We start from the raw sequence: 12,117 nt of genomic DNA on the forward strand, positions 1-12,117 counted from the left end.
CAAGTAACATGGATAATAAGTCCTTTTGAGATAATAAAGCCTTTGTCTTCGGTGTAAAAAAAAAAAAAAAAAAATCTAATTTATTTTCTCCAAGTCGGGGACATTGATTTTTAAGATGAAAATCTGCAGTTTTGCTACAGCTGCTGCCGGCATAGCCTTCTTGCACGAATACATCAAGATGTTTCTATTTGTCTTCAGATCCTTGCCAAGAGTTGAGCAATGGCTGAACACGGCATCACATCTGCTTTGGCCTGCGTGAAGAATTTTAGTGTTGGTAGCAGTAACATGTGTGGTATTTACTTCACTGGACATCCATTTCAATTCACTCTGATTGAATACCTGCTATGTGCAAGACACTGTGCTGTGTGCCGATGGAGAAGTTACCATGTAAAGTGCTAGGAGGGAGAGTTAGACACATAGTGAGAGGAGATAGAAACCTCAGGTAGTAGCATTCACTCATTCATTCAATGAACATGGCACCAAGCCAGGGCCTGATGTCTCCATTCCAATAGTTGCTTTCTTGAGCTATTAAGACACCTCTAAACTGAAACTGCCTTTGCAAAATTATGACTGAGACAGTGAAAGAGATCTAATCTAACTGATTCCATCTTGCTTCTAGACTCCAAGCTGTCCTTCTTCATTCCTGGGCGTAAGCTGAACTAACTTTGGGAGAAACTTATAGTTTATAGTTTAAATAAAGACAGTAACAGATCTTTCCCAAAGCAGACCTCCTTCTTGCCTGGGGACTAGATTGCCTTTGCGGGACTAACATTAGCCACAAGATTAGAAATTACGGTTTAGGAGTCATGCAGCTGGAGGTTACAAGATTCTGACCCTCCCTAAACTTCTCCTAAGATCAGTGCTTGAGCTATTTTGCAGACCCTGCACTTGATGGATTAGCTGGCACAACCCAGATCAATAAACTGGCTCATCCGATCTTGTGGCCCCCACCCAGAAACTGACTCAGCACAAGAAGACAGCTCTGACTCTCTATGATTTCATCTCTGACCAATCAGCACTCCTGGCTCACTGGCTTCCCCCAACCCACCAAGTTATCCTTAAAAACTTTGCTCTGCAAATGCTGTGAGAGACTTCTTTGAGTAATAATAAAACTCCTGTCTCCCACACAGCCGGCTCTGCGTGAATTACTCTTTCTCTATTGCAATTCCCCTGTCCTGATGAATCAGCTCTGTCTAGGCAATGGGCAAGCTGAACCCCTTGGGCAGTTACAAAACTAGAAGAGAAATGAATGTGGGGCTGTGGCTATCAGGGCAGTAATAAAAATGTGATGCGAGTCCTTTGCCAATCTTTATTCAGTTTACCTAACTGTGAGCTTTCGTTTCTGGCTCTGCTCCCAAGGCAACAGACCATATTACAAGTTTCTTACGTTAGCAAACAAACTACATTAATCTATAAACTAATTAAAATATACTATAATGATTTCCCAGTGATATTTTTTAATAACGTTCATTTTGGATACTGAAAATGAAAATCATGCACTCCACTCAGCCCTTCAGGAATGCTGAAGGCCAGAGCAGCTCACAGGTTATAGATTTTGCATCTGTAAGAGACAGGCACACCTCAACATTCATCTTCAGCCCAAACCTCTGCATAGAGAACTAGCAGACCTTTAGCAACAGCAACCTAATATATTCTCACCTGAAAGAGAGAGAAAACCCATATTCAGGGCATCGGAGAATAAAGAGAACCAAACGGGTTCCGCTGGGGATGGTGGCACTTTGGGGCTTTCTTGATCCATCTCATCATAGCCATGGTTTAGGATGGAGAGGAACAGGCTGGTATGTGCTGTTTTAGTCCCACTTTAAGTATCCAAAGTGACATTTTCCAGGTCTTCCCTCCCAAGTTCTTTGAGGACCCCAAGAGTCAAGAGGAGGGTTTTGAAGATAACAGTTGTGCTAGGGATGGGATTCTGCACAACAAATGCTGTCTACTGCACTTGAACCCCTCTGGACAGCCACTCTGAGTTGGTAAGGATGTGATGAGGCAAGGAAGCGGGAGAGGAAGCAATGAGCAAGGGTTTGAGTTGGTCAAATCCTTCCAGCAAGTTCCCATGCAAGGGTTCTTGCCACAGAGGCCCGTTACAGGCCTGCTGGTGCTCAGGGGACATTGCCTCCCAGACATCTCCAAGGGATACCCCAAAAACCCGTAGCCAAAGATCCCGGCTCACCTCAGCCCCCAGTCTCTCCCAGATCTGGTTTCTAGTTTATAAGGTAAGGCTCTCATCCTGGGCTGTCAGGTAGGGCCCCCAAGAGAAGACTCACCTGGGCCCTTCCCTCCCCCTCATTTCCCAGGGAAGGATGGGGTATGGGGTAGGTCTTGAAGCATATTTTGCTTTTGTTTCTGTTTTTGTTTTTTTGTTTGTGGTTTTTTTTTTTTGAGATGTCGACTCACTCTGTCGCCAGGCTCGAGTGCAGTGTTGCAATCTCGGTTCACTGCACTCTCCGCCTCCTTGGTTCAAGCGATTCCCCTGACTCAGCCTCCCAAGTAGCTGGGACTACAGGAGTGCACCACCACACTGGGCTAATTTTTTGTATTTTTAGTTGAGACAGGGTTTCACCATGTTGGCCGGGATGGTCTCGATCTCCTGACGTCGTAATCCGCCCACCTCGGCCTCCCAAAGTGCTGGGATTACAGGCGCGAGCCACCATGCCCAGCCTGAGGCATATTTTTTAATCAACTGTCACCTCTCTTCATCCTGCCTTCCACTTCCAAGCCATGATTTTAAACTATAGACAACCAGGGGAAAAGATACCTAGGCCAGAGTGGGTACAAAATCCTCCAACAGTGAGTGACAAAGACCCTTCAGAAAGAAGAGCCTGGAGAAGCAGGAGGCCGCAGAGGGTGATGCCTGGGATAGGGGTGAGGAAGAGAAGGGAGGGGAAGGGGAGAAGGGATGGGACGGAGTCCCCAGGGACCAGGTGCAGTCATTGGACAGTGGGGATGGGGGTCCTGAGGCATGGTTGGGTCCATGGTTAGTCTCAGGATGGCAGTTCAAGCTCAGCCCTGCAGGCACCAGCCCAGCCCCACACACAGCCCAAGGGTGGGGCAGCTGGGCTATAGGAGGCTGTGAGCTGAGGCCTTGCCTCCTCCCCCGGGGCCTTCTGCAGAGTCCTGGGGAGAGGCGAGGCACTCATCAGTGGGGAAACTGTGATTCTAATTAGGGCTCAGAAACCCCTTATAACCAGGTTCAAGACCATCAGCCTGTGAGTGAGGAAGGGGCTAGGACTCCAACTGAGGACAAAGGGGAGTGGCAAATGAGCCCCGTTTACCCATGAGACTGTACTAAGGGCTTTGCCAAGTGAGTTGCTAAGTGAGACATTTTCACCAACGAGAGCAAAAATAGTTTGTGCCGTCAGACACCCCTACATCCTAGTTTTGACCAGCTTTTTCTTTCGCAGCATACATTTCCCCACCTGGGACCCGACAGTCCTCCCACAGGTAAAGTACACAGCTAAAAATGTGAGCAGTGTGACGGGGTAGCGTGGCTTAAAGGCCTAGAGCTAGGCCCATTCTTCACTAAGTTGGCCCAGAGGTACCAAAAACCTTCCAAGCACCTTTCTGTTTTCTCCTCTTTGAGTTCACAGTTCCATTAGGTCTAGTCTCTCCTGGAAGCATTGGTTTTCCTAACTGGTACTCTTTATTTCCGCCTGCTAGTTAGAAGTGGAGATGTTGACTTTGGTCTCCTGCATTTCTGGAAGGTGACCCTAGGGATTGTTCTACTCTCCTGAAAGACCTGTGTGTTTCTGACTTTGTGACTGTTCAGGAGACCCAAGGTTGAGTCTTGGGAAGAGCATCATGAAGGCCACTGGGAGGCTGGGACCTGGCCCCTGCTGTGGAGTCCTTACCTGATTCGCTTCCTTCTAATGCACAAAGGAAGGTAAGGGGAGCACTGTTCAGCTGTGGCTCCCTCTGAGCCCACTCTCCAGGCTTGTGGACTTGTGGACCTCATTCCCAGGGATAGATGTCCCTCTCCTGTTTTTCTTGGCCTCTCTCTCAACACTCATCTATCCAATGTTGCTCCTTATCCGCTACCACTATTTCTCTGCTGCAGTTCCCAGTGGCTCCCCAGATCTCTTTTCCCCTAGCAAGACGGTCGTAAGCTGAGGTACCCTTCAAGGGCAAGGAATTCCCAGTTGGGATAAAGCTGGTCACCACTTTCCTCTGTCTCTGTGTTAGTCCATTTGCAGTGCTATAAAGGAACACCTGAGGCTGGGTAGTTTGTAAAGAAAAGAGGGTCATTTGGCTCATGGTTCTGCAAGCTGTACACAAAGCATGGTGCCAGCATCTGCGTCTGGTGAGGGCATCAGGAAGCTTTCTGTCATGGCAGAAGGTGAAAGAGAGGCAGCGTGCCACATGGCGAGAGAGGGAGCAAGAGAGAGCAGGAGGTGCCAGGCTCCTTTTAAACAACAAGTTCTTGGGTGAATTCATAAAGTGAGAACTCACTCATCACCAAGAGAATTAGGTGACAGCGCTAAGCCATTCATGAGGGGTCCACCCCTCATGATCCAACCACCTCCCACCAGGCCCCACCCCCAACACTGGAGATCACATTTCAACGTGAGATTTGGAGGGAACGACCAAAACCATATCAGTGTCCGAAATTCCTATTTCCAGCTTTGTTTCCCCTTGATGTTCTTAGCTCTTCTCTCTTCCAAAATGACCAGATTTTCACTCTCTCTCCGTTCATCTCCTCCTTAGTTCTCAGGACCATCGGTCTTCTCCTCAGCTCACCAGTGTCTCCCACCTGTGCAGCATGGGTTTTCTGTAGGCTGGCCACTGTACACGGCTTGGTGTTGGTCTTGGTTGGTTTGGAGCTTATTTTACAGCCCTGTGAAGGTTAAGTGTATTGCCACTTTACCAATGAGGAAGAATTGGTGTGAATTGTTCAAGGTCGCAGGGCAACTAAAGTTGGAGTGAGAACTCTGGTCAGAAGATTCATACCCACCTGAGCTGTCTGTCCTGAAATCCTTTTCCTCTGCATTGTCTTGTACTCTTTAATTTCTTATCCTTTTCTTTCATAGGCAGAATCTAGCACCTTGGGAGCCGGAGTCATAGAACCGGCCAGGACCTAACCAACTACTGCCTGTGCCCTGTAGCCAGAGCTCCCCAGGAACAAAATTGACTTTTTTTAATTTGTTGGAATGGGGGAGTCTGTCTGTGATGAGGAACCATGGGGTGTCTCGGTCAGACGGTGTTAGAAGGGACTTCTAATATATATGGGCTCGTGTTAAGTGATTTGAGAGACGTCTTAAGGAAGCAGGGATTTGCTCTGGATTGAATGCTATCAGGAGCAATACTAGGAGAGGGCATCTTAATTTTTATGTTGAAGGTGGAATGCGTGCAGCAGGGCTAAAGCTATGATTGGTTAAAAAAACAGCAAGCAGTCAGTTGTATTAACTGGAGTGGGAGGTGTTTGGTGATTCTTGTGATTCACACAGTGACCTTGTTTTTGTCTCTACTCAGACATGATTACAGAATGGTCTTGTTCTTGCCAGCCCCTGTCTGACGCTGGCAATCTGTGAGATAGGCTGTGGTTCAGCAGGAAAACATTACAGCCCAGCCGTGAGCACCTGGCCTGTAAGGGTCAGCTGTCAGGGACTACTTTTCTGTCTCTGGCTACGAAGGCAAAGCCTCAGTCCTCAAGTTTCAGCCTGCTCTATATCCCAGACTCATATCTTCATGTTGGATAATGATCATCACATGTGAAGAGGAAGAGGAGGAGGGATGGACAAGAACAAGGAAGCAGGTTTGTTTGGGGGTGAGGGTGAAATGACATCTTAGCTTAGAGGATTCGTGTCTCTGTGAACTGAATGGATCCAGGGTTCCATTCCTCTATCTGGGTAGAAGGGAATCCAAAGCCATGTCAGGAAAAAAGGATTACGATACCATTGGTGTGCAGGTGTCTTCTGTATTATTAGAGAAAGTTCCAGGTGGAGGGGTGGGGAAGGCAATTATGGAGTGGCTGTTCCTTAGCACAGATAATTCTCTTAGGAATGCAATCCTTTCCTAAGAGAACACGTCTAAGGGAAGAAAAGCTAGGGTAATTGTACATGCCGATTTTCTGGTACATCTCTGATTTTAATAGTATAATTATTCCATTACCTTGTTATCGCTTGTATAATTTTATTATACATATTATATTTTGCATAATTTTGTTTTAGTGAAGGGAATTCATTACTTGTCTGTCCTCTGAGAAGCAGACAGGATAGACGTAGAAGAGATGTTTTGGGGGCAACACCTGTGAAGGATCCAGGGTTCAAGGGAGTGGGAGTAGGCAGGGAGAGCCCTCCACAACACAGGTCCCACACCTGTGTAAAAGAGGGAGCAGGAAAGGCTGGGTAGGAAGAACCTCAGACTGCAGTACAGTTATGAGAACATCTTGGCCAGATTGCTGGGGAGTTCCCAAGCTAAAATCCTTCATGAGAGGAGTCACCCTCGTTGGGCGGGAATGGATCAGCACAAACTATGTATTCAGTCACTGCCCAGAGGCAGCCAGGGTAAGTCTAATCTAGTGTCCTTAGGGGTGGCAGCCAAGGCTGTCAGTCAACTCTGCTCCTTGCAGCAGGTTCTATTAAAGCGATCTGAGTGGTGCCCTCCACACCCCTATTGGCTTCAGCTGCCACTACCACTTGTTTTGAGTCTTTGAATCCATTTAAGTTCTCCTAGAAGCAGAGGCCAAGAAGGAAGTAAACATATAAGAGATTGATTAAGGGAAATACCTGTGAAGGATAAAGGGGGAAGAGAGCAGAAAAAAAAATCCCTATACAAATGTGACTTAAATTGTATAGTGGTGATGAGTAAATACATTCGTACAAGAGTTTTTGTTTTGGTTTTTTTAAAAAAGCTTTTGTTGTGCATTCTGAATTTTGCTTTGGGAAATATGGTTTCCTTATGTGATGTTAAGTAACAGAATTGCAATTAGAAGCATCAAAAAAAATAAATTCTACTTCAACTACTACATTTTGCATGGCATCTTTCTGTGAGGAACTTTGCAGCTACCGTCTACCTCAGTGGTTCTCAGCTTCTCAAATGGGGGTAATTTTGCCCCCCAGGGGACATTTGGACTTGTCTGCGGACATTTTTGGTTATCACAGCTGAAGCAGGGTATTGCTGGCGTCTAGCAGGCAGGGGCCAGGGATGCTGGAAAACATCCTACAATGCACAGGACAGCCCCCACAACAAAGAATTATCCAGCCCCAAATGCCAATAGTGGCAAGGTTTTGAAACGCTGCCCGGCTGATCCTCTTAGTCCTCTTGCAAGGAAACCAGCAGCACAGGTGACTTAAGTGGGCACTGAGGGGCATTGTAGATAGGCTTAGTGGGGAGACTTCTGAGCCTGGGAGCTCCCATATGGAAAGGATTATCCCTGAACCAGCCCCAGAGCAACATGGCAACATACAGCCATCTCCTAATGGTAGACCATTCATGGAAATCAAGTGTTCTGCAGAACAGCACCCTCTTTCCGATTTAAATGATAAACTCTGGCTTAATGAGTGCCCCAAATCCCCAGTAGATTTCCAAATATGTAACTAAAACACACACACACACACACACACACACACACAAATCCCTTATATAAGTTACAGAAACTATCATGTCAGAAAGTAAAATACCATAAACCTCAATTCCAAGCACTACACTTCCTATACAGCAACATCTGAGAGAGGTGCACCCACACCTGCCCTGTCATTCTAACCATTGTCTTTAGGATGTAATCTGAACTTTTCCCAGCCTATCTTGATTAAAATCTACTGAGTTTTGTGGACTGTCAATAGAAATTTTTCTTAAAACACTGGATGAAAACACTGAGAGATACATTTTGTGGGGCTTGAGTATTAAAACTCCAGAAGCAACACAGCTTGCCAGGAATAAAAGAAAACAAATCCAGAGTTATATTTGACATGGAAAATGTTCATTGGAAACATTTGAAGCATATGCTTGTATTTTAGAGCCCCAAAACACTTCTGGGGGGCCAGGAAGAAAGATTTTGTTGACTTTTTTCTCTCCCCATTCACCTCTAACTCTGTGTGTTGTCCTAGTCAAGCTGACAAGCAGCTCCAAGGGGATGCTGGAGCACCGGGGATGTTAGGAGCCCCACACTGAGAGCATGGAAACCTGGATTCCACCTCTGCTTACTTTGTCTTTATCAGTGGTACTCAGAGATGCAGACGGCTTTGTCCTCAACTGCAGGACATGGACATAAACATGAAGGCACGGCCAGGCGCGGTGGCTCACTCCTGTAATCCCAGCCCTTTGGGAGGCAGGCGGATCACCTGAGGTCAGCAGTTCAAAACCAGCCTGGACAACATGGTGAAATGCTATCTCTACTAAAACTACAAAAATTAGCCAGGTGTGGTGGCCCATGCCTGTAATCTCAGCTACTTGGGAGGCTAAGGCAGAAGAATTGCTTGAATCTGGGAGGTGGAGGTTGCAGTGAGCCAAGATTGCACCATTGCACTCCAGCCTGGGTGACAGAGTAAGACTGTCTAAAAAAAAAGTACAATGTTAAGTGTATGTAAGCCCGCAACTGGGCTCCATCCATCTCCACTCAGCTCTGTGCCCTAGGAGTCTGACCAGACCGCATTGCCAGGACCCACGGCTACCTGGCTTCGAGCTGGGTTCCCCCAGTGGAAAGCACCTACAAAAGTTAAGAGGTTGTACAGAGGCAGGTGCTGGACTGTTTCCTCCCAGTCTCCTCTGTGGGCTTTGCTGCATTTTCTGTCTATGGCTCTGTCCTCCACTGAGAGATCTCTTATTGTGTGGACCGGCTATGGCTCCAGCAGCATTATTTGCTCCTGTGGCCTTCTGCCTGACAGTGTACTTCCCGCTGTTGCTAGCTTCTGAATGCCTCAATATCGCTTGTCGTTTCACTGAATAGTACCCAGAGCTGTGTAAGTATGGGAAACCCTCACTTTGCACAGTGGTGTGGGACTGTAAAATGGCCATGCAAGCTGAAACCGTGCAAAACAATCTTAATAATCAATGGGGAAGATGACGATTGTCCTCTGACCTTTCAAAAATATTTGCCAAACATTAAACTTTCTTACTGTCAGTAGGAGAAAAAGTCGCAAAAATTGACATTAAATACACTAATTGAAAACATGAGAACCATTGGAAATTAAAGTGTTTTCTTTGTAAAAATCTTACTGAGAACAGTTTGGACAGTGCTTGCCACTTCCTTCCCATCATATATAGATTTTGGTTCAGTGAGTATCTTTTCTGTTCCCAGAAAATGGTCATCGTCCTTTCTCAAGCTTGGATTCGTTCTTACATTTTATCTTTTTTGCTTTCAATTCACAAAATATCTCAAAGAATTCCTTTACGTGGTTTTTTGTTGACATCATTTCCTCCAGGACATCTTCATCCTTTTTACCACAGGCATTTTTCTCGTTTACGTAGCTAAGCTCACAGTCACTACATTCCTCTGGTTGCATATCCAGAACTTCAAACAGCAGCAGCATCCACCTTCCCACAGTCAGCTTTTTCTTTTCTAACTCCGTTTATATTCTACACAAACCTCACTTCCATCATTCTCATTTTGCATTTCTTTGCTGCATTTTTATATTTATTAGTCAGTTCCCTCTTTCAATTATCCATTTTTGTAAACTGTCACATGAATTTCTCACCAGAAGACAAAGTGCAACACAAGTACACACTTTGCTGTCAGTGGATGAACTGAATAACAGGTACATGGTGCCCAGTCACCAATACACTTTGAAAGAAGTGATGTGGTGGGTCACTGATCATGCAGCACATCTGTTAGTGATGTGTGGCCTGAAGAGTTAGCAGTGAAATTATACTTTAGCCAGGAGCCAGGTGCAGTGGCTCACACCTGTAATCCCAGCACTTTGGGAGGCCAAGGGGGGTAAATTACTTCAGGTTAGTAGTTCGAGACCAGCCTGGCCAACATGGTGAAACCCCATCTCTACTAAAAATACAAAAATTAGCCAGGTGTGGTGGCATGTGCCTGTAGTCCCAGCTATTCAGGAGGCTGGGGCTGGAGAATCGATTGAACCCAGGAGGCAGAGTTTGCAGTGAGCCAAGATCATGCCACTGCACTCCAGCCTGGGTGACACAGCAAGACTCCATCTCAATAAAAAAATAAATTAAAATAAAATAAAATTATACTTTACCAGTATAACAATGTAGCTGAAATTTGAACTATCTGGTTGGGACTTTGTTAAACTGTGATCATTGATATTTAAGCATATCAGAACTGTATAAATTGAGGACTGCCTATAATACCTTCAGTCTTTTTTTTTTTTTTTTTTTTTTTGAGACAGAGTCACACTCTGTCACCCACGCTGGAGTGCAGTGGTGTGATCTCGGCTCACTGCAACCTCTGTCTCCTGAGTCCAAGTGATTCTCCTGCCTCAGCCTCCCAAGTAGCTGGGATTACAGATACGTGCCACCATGCCCAGCTAATTTTTGTATTTTTAGTAAAGACGGGGTTTCAGCATGTTGGCCAGGCTTGTCTCGAACTCCTGACCTCAGGTGATCTGCCCACCTCTGCCTCCCAAAGTGCTGGGATTACAGGCTTGAGCCACTGCGCCCAGCCTCATTACAGTCTTATGAACTGAGTTGGATTCTGTCTCCTACTGGGACATGACTGGTAAAGGGTGCAACTAGCTCTCTAAGGGAGTGGGAGAATCAAAAGGCTGTGCAAAGTTTAGTCAAGCTCTGCCACAGAGTCACAGAGCCAGCCATCAATGATCCTACCATGCAAGAATAGGCAGGTAGGAAGGTACCTGGGGGCATAGCACTCTCCTAGGTTCATGCTCTTCAAGAATAGGCCTCTTGAGAGGGCTGATTCCAAAGCAAAGGTTGAGACAGCCATGCTTAGGAACCAGGAATTTGTTGAAAAGGAACTAGGATTTAACCCAGCCGCACAATTGAAAACATTCTTCCTCTACTGAAAGACTCATAGGAGCAAGCTTTTGGGAACCAGATGGATGAGTCATCATTTAGTCTTTAAGACCTTTTAATTCTCCTGCCCCCTGGTTTCCAGTTCCCTCCAACATTCAGGCTTTGGGTCTGCAATGGCTCCATGACACAAACTTCTAGTTGCTTCCCATTTGCCCTTTCCTTAAAGAGTTTAATTTAATTTGGGTGTCAAGGTAACTACCTAAAAGATTGCACTTCTCAGACTTCTCAGCCTTTCTTACAGCTACACACTGGGAAAAGTTCTGGCCTATGAGATAAATATAAGAAAAAGAGAAGGCTCCTTAAAGGAAGCTGACTGGAGGCCATGCACGGTGGCTCACGCCTGTAACCCCAGCACTTTGGGAGGCCGAACCGGGCAGATCACCTGAGGTTGGGGGTTCGAGACTAGCCTGACCAACATGGAGAAACCTCATCTCTACTAAAAATACAAAATTAGCTGGGTATGGTGGCGCATGCCTGTAATCCCAGCTACTCAGGAGGCTGAGGCAGGAGAATCTCTTGAACCTGGGAGGCAGAGGTTGTGGTGAGCTGAGATCACGCCATTGCACTCCAGCCTGGGCAACAAGAATGAAACTCCGTCTCAAGAAAAAAAAAAAAAAAGGAAGCTGACTAGACCTTTCTTATCCATTCTTCCTTTCTGAAGTGGGGATAATAATAGCTGGAGCTCCAGCAGCCATCATGGACCTTGAGGTGACCTCAAAGATGGAAGCTCCGTGCTAGGTTGGTAGAGTGGAAAAATAGAAGGAACTTTGATCTCCAATGACCACAAAGAGGCCAGATCAGCGCTGGACTACCTGGCTCAAGTTTTCTATCTTATTTAAGTCTCTGTTTTTATTTTTTTAATATATTTTATTTTATTATTATTCTTTTTAAAGATGAGGGTCTTGCTATATTGCTTAGGCTGATCTCAAACTGCTGGGCTCAAGCAATCATCCTGCTTTAGCCGCCTGAGTAGCTGGGATTACAGGAGAGGGCCATCATACCTGGCTAAGTCCCTGTTATTCTGGATTTTCAACCAAATCTAATCCTAGCTGATAAGCATGCCTACTTCCTACTGAAATTAACTGATTACACTAAGTTCTTCAACTCCAACCTCTGCTTCTTGTTAAAATCAATTTAAAACAACCAATCTGATTGTCACCAAACCTGGTT

This window comes from Papio anubis, chromosome 2 (genome assembly GCF_008728515.1).
Source record: "Papio anubis isolate 15944 chromosome 2, Panubis1.0, whole genome shotgun sequence".
NCBI lineage: Eukaryota > Metazoa > Chordata > Mammalia > Primates > Cercopithecidae > Papio > Papio anubis.